This window comes from Coenobita brevimanus, chromosome 30 (assembly GCF_032717465.1).
Source record: "Coenobita brevimanus isolate Jiangsu-jjx chromosome 30, ASM3271746v2, whole genome shotgun sequence".
NCBI classification, from domain to species: domain Eukaryota; kingdom Metazoa; phylum Arthropoda; class Malacostraca; order Decapoda; family Coenobitidae; genus Coenobita; species Coenobita brevimanus.
Window position 1 is genome coordinate 2,626,922 of NC_136983.1, and position 5,812 is coordinate 2,632,733.

The following is a 5,812-nucleotide window of genomic DNA, read 5'->3' on the forward strand; positions in this document are numbered from 1 at the left end:
AAGCCTCTTCTCTCTAGCAGCCAGAGAATTCGTAGGCTTGCCTTTGCTAATAAATATCTAAATTGGGGTGAGGAGCAATGGTTGTCAGTGTTGTGGTCTGATGAGGCAACGTTTAGTGTTACCTGTAACAGAGGAGCATGCAAAGGTAGTGACCCACTTGACCCACGGTATGTAGAAAGCACAGTTAAACATCCTGATTCACTCATGGTATGGGGTTGTTTTTCAGGGAAGGGTTTGGGGAAGCTTGTTGTACTTCCCAAGAACCTCAGAGTGAATCAGGATGTTTACCTGGAGCTTCTGTGTGATCATTTACCAGACTCCTTCGAGCTAACAGGTGCACGAGTGTTTCAGCAGGACGGTGCACCTGCTCACAAGGCCAAATCGGTCACCAATTGGCTTCGTGACTGCGAGGTATCATTCATGACAGACTGGCCAGGAAATAGCCCAGACCTCAACCCGATTGAAAACCTCTGGTACCTCGTAAAGAAGAGTCTCCAAGGGAAGGACGTGAGCTCTCTGCCTAAGCTGGAAGCCGCCATTCGTGACTCCTGGGACAAAATACCCCTCCAGCACCTCAGGAGCCTCGCCCTTTCACTTCCAAGACGTCTCAGGTCCGTGAAGAAACGTAAAGGCTACCCTACGAAGCACTAAAGGTAAATAAAATGCATTATTTATATGTTTTTTCAATGTTGAAAGGTTTGTTTCTCAGGAGGGACGCAGGGCGCCCCATACTTCTGACGAGCACTGTAGGAACTACAGTATTACTGACAGAGGTACACACGAGGCGAACTGTTTTCAGATTTTTCGATCATATATTTCAAAATGCTTGGTGCTTACCACATTCGGATATTTTATGGTGAGATTGTACATGAAATAAGCTGGTACGGGATAAAAATCATAGCCAATTTAAGGTAAAAAGACTATAGTGACTAGATTAAGAAGATATTAGATTTCAATATAGTTTCATGATAGTGTGATTGAACAATGGAGGGAAGTTTCCAGTTCACTTCATTATTGACAATTACTTCAGCAAAACCTCTTTAAGTCATGGTTTTGGGACAGTGCAAGGAAGCAACTGACGTTACCTGTACAGCACTACAAAATTACCACATACAATAATGGAAGAAATTAATGTATACTGACATAATGAAACAGCGTGTACTGTAAAGATGAAACACAAATATATATATGTAGGAATAATTCTTCCATGAACAATCATGGCCCTACAAAAGCAAGACCCCAACTAAGTAAAAAAGAAAAAACTATAATTAATGATTCTATATTATACCTGAGAGTGCTAAAACTTAGCTCTGCTATCACAAGTAATGGTACATTAAAACTAACATAAGCAACAGGCCACAACAACATATAGTATGCAAGCATGGATTCAAAGATGTGCAAAATAATAAATAACATATGGGTTAACATTCTTAGATGCACATTCTTTTTGTTGATTATCAATATATTATAATATAACAGAACCAAAGAGTTAAAAATAAACTCTGATAAAATGGTACGTAAGGTTAGTGCAATGTGCCCAAATGACTAACATTCAGTGTCTGGATTCATAAAATAAACTTATAACCAATTCCCTCTTGTAACAAGATTCATTTTACCAAGAACAAGTGATATTGAAAGATTCTATTCTCTTTTCACTGTCCTTCCTACAAAAATAAATCACAGTCACAACATGAAATTTCACTAATCTCCTTACAAACCTGGGTCTATTTTTTTTTTCCTGTTATCATATCATATCAGACACTCATAGATCACTGTACATTTCAGAGCTGGACCAAAGTCTCCTACAGCAATTCAAAATAGGCTAACAACTTCAATATGGCATTACACTTTTTATTTTATTCTTCCTACCTCCAAATTATCTTACTCAGCTTATAGGAGAGTTTTTTAATTAAGGGGATTAGGTATGGCCTTCATTAATAATTTCAGAACTAGGGTGCTTTCCTAAGTTGAACGAAATACTCTACAGACAACACAAAAATGATTATGGGTTAATTCCTACAGATTATTATTATATTTTTTTTACTCAACTTGTAGAGCAGACTTTGAAAATGGTGAGGTTAATACAACCTTCACTGATGCCTTCCATAAGAGATCGCTCTCCTATGCTTAAAAAAAAAAAAAAAAAAAAAAAAAAGAGGAGGTAGCGGGAATAAAATGATTAAATATATTCACCCTCTAATGGGTTACTGCCTTTTTTTGTTTTTTGTTTTTACTTCTTTTAGATACAGCATGCCATGTGTTATTTATGCAAACTATACTAATATGAAAATGGTAAAAATTGCATGAGGGAATAATGAGGTGGAATACGGAAAATAAATCTCAAGGGAAAAGGTGATGTGAGGAGTAACACTGAGTAATTCTAAATGCTCCAAAATTAAAATGGAGAAAACAAAGGATAGAATAATGAATTCTGGACACATGGTGTCCAACTTATCCTTATGACATTGTCCTGTAATGGACCTCTGATGGTGGCACTGGTGAAAAACAAATTGTCTAACCTCCATTTTCTTGGCTGATCAAGGTAAGTCCATGTGGAGTTACTACACAGAGCTCCTCATATAAAGTTTCTCAATTCCTAAGCCTGTAACAATATTCCTCTATGACACAATAAAACACTGTTGATAATTTTCTATCGAGTACTGTATACTGAGCAGATTACAGATGTCAAATAATGTTGATTCCAATAAATACAATATACAGTAGTGATCATACTCATATTTTCAAGCATAAAGAAATGATACTCCAAAACCTAGTTAAAAATAGCATAGAGTAACAAAAAGTACTATACTGATCTGGATTTACGGATTACAGAGTTGTCATATAATGTTGATTCCAATACATACAATGTACAGTAGTAATGATACTCACGATACCATGTACAATAAAACAATACTCCAACATCCAGTTAAAAATACCACAGAATAACAAAAAAGTAGACACAATGTCCTTTCTTCTATGTCATGTACTGTAATGCTACTGGGGGCATAGATTGGTAACCTACTCTTAATCCTTCAATACAAAAGCATTGTATTTACTGTATTTTACTCTTGCTAACACCAGACAATTTAATTTAGCTTTGAGTGAGATCTCTCATACATATGCAGCTGAAAACAATTTCCATGAACACCTCCACTGAGAAAGGCCTCCCCAGTGCTGAACAGACCATCTGAGAGTGTCATGAATAAAAGAAATGCATTGTACTGGTACTAAAGGGATTTAACGTTCCTGACTATGGTAGCCTTGCCTTAGGACCCTACACTTTTCAAGGGGGTACTATGGGTTTGCCTGTTACAACGGTATTACCTTTTGTATGTGGGTTTTTCTTTACATATCGGTGCTAAAGAGGGATGCTTTCATGTCATGGTACCATTATGACCAGGTTGCTCAACTGCCTTGTTGTACAAATGTCCCTCAGCTACTTTCCTATCCCCTAAAACGAGGATGGTGAACTAACTGCAGGAAAAATTCAACTGAAGCCTGCAGGCCACTGGACTTCTATTTCAGTTGAACCTGGAGCTATAACTACAACTATTAGTCTGCATATGATATCTGGTATACTAAGGCTCCTCTGTAACAGCCAATTCCACATTAACTCCTTTGAGGCATCAGGGCCACAACATTTAGGGGTAGGGGACAAACTCTTTATATACCAATAACTAATAATTTATAATTTTATATGTGAGTTATTCCCTGCTATGTGGTGTGGTTGGCACTAACTTATGCACTTTTTTTCATATACTGTTTTTATAGTCCTTATCATAAGTTTGGGATACTCCAAAGTACCAAAAATTTTCACAGAACTTATACGGTAAACTATGGTAAACTGAGAAAATAGCTCAGTAAGTATAATACAAATGGAACTTTAATCCACATTTTTTTCTGTGTTTTACTGCTGACTTCACTGTGACAAGAAACATGAAAATTGAGACTTTCAAAAAAGACTTACTGTTGTACAATGGAGGGAGAAACTGAGAAATTATCATAAACCCCTACACTGAAATGAGGTCCTTTTCATTTTATTTTTGTTATGGCCAAGTGACATTACTTGGTTCAATTGAGATTCTCTTGTACTGAAGTGGCTACAAACAATCTCCCTCTCATAGCTAAGATCTGTTTTTGTAAGAAGAATCAGAGACAATGAAAGATTCTGTGCTCCCCTATCCTTGTCTTTCCTGCAAAAACAACAGATACTTACAATGTAGAAAATGCAAGTTTTCCATGAACCTCACCCCTGTAAAATACTGTATATCTTGTGAAGGCTTAGGATGTCAGTTGAGTTCAGAAGTGCTGGTGTTTACCTTTTGAATGACTTGGTTCAGAGTGAGAGGTTAAAGCTTTTGAGGTAACACTAGAGTCTGGAGTTCTGAAGTCTTCTGAGGCACATGAGTATTAGCTTGAATTCCTCCAGAACAATGGTCTATTTTATTTTTTGCTATCTATAGTACAGATAAGTTTATTCAGCTTAACAGAGATTTCCCAGACTGAAAGGGTTAGACACAGCCTCCAACAACCCATTCAATACTACAGGTCTTTCCTCAGCTGTATATGATCATCTCTTCATTGACCAGAATAAAAGAAAAAATACATCATCGCAACAAAGGGGCTTATTCTTCCAACACAATGATATATTTTGCTTTATTCTTGCTACTGATAATTTTTTCAGCTTATGGATGACACTCTTGTAGTAAATGGGTCAGAAACAGTCTCCATTAACCCCTTCAGTACAATGACATGCTTTGTTTTGGTATTGCTTGATGATTTAATGCACCTCAGGAGACCCCTCTTGTCATGAAGGGGTTAAGAGAATTGATGGTTTGAATAACAAATAAAATGAAAAGGTGTGTGAGAGTGCATGTGTGTGTAAAAGGACAGGTGGAATGATAATGTGAAAGAGTACATGAGGGAAGATGGCTTGGAAAGGGATGGATGGGGTAGGGATGAGTGGTGATAGAGAAACTTGGGAGGCCTTTTATCATGGCTCCTCCGGATGAACTCAGGGATTGGGCATTTACGAGCAGGGAATTTAGTTGATGTGTGTGTGTGTGTGTGTGTGTGTGTGTGTGTGTGTGTGTGTGTGTGTGTGTGTGTGTGTGTGTGTAGGAGACTGCGAGCCACTGAATATCAACGGATGTTAGGGGTTGTAATGTGTCTGAATCTTCAATGAATGTAGATGGGTTTGAAAACACTGGAAAGTACAGTGAGTGCTTGAAATATAGAAAAAGTGTTGTTGAGTCCAGTGAGATCATTGAAATACATAAGGCTGGTTTATGAGTTTGAAATTATATGAAGTATGCAAGTGAAATTACTGTGGGCAGTGTGTTGAGCTTGAAATGAAAGAAATACATGAGTCTGAACTGAAGGAGGGAAGTTATTTGTGCAAGTTTGACATATGAAGCAGGCCTGTGAGCTTAAAAGGATGGAGTTTGAAATAGGTGAATGATGCATGTGATTTCGAAATGAGGGAAGAATGTGACTATGAAAGGAAGCAATGTGTGAGACTCAAGTGAAATCTGCCTGTGAGTTTGAATTAAATGAAACCTGTGAAGTTGATGTAACTGAGGTACACACGTTTAAAATCAGTGAATACAGCATGATTTGAAATTAGGGAAGTTTGTGAAATGAAGGAAGCCTTTGAGATTAAAATAAATGAAACTTGTGACTTTGAAACAAATGAAGCTTGTGAGTATGAAACCAATGAAGCATATGAATCTGAAACAAATGAAGCTTGTGAGTCTGAAACAATTGAATGGTGCATGCATGAATTTTGTGTTGGCGTGGTCCCCCCAGAGCC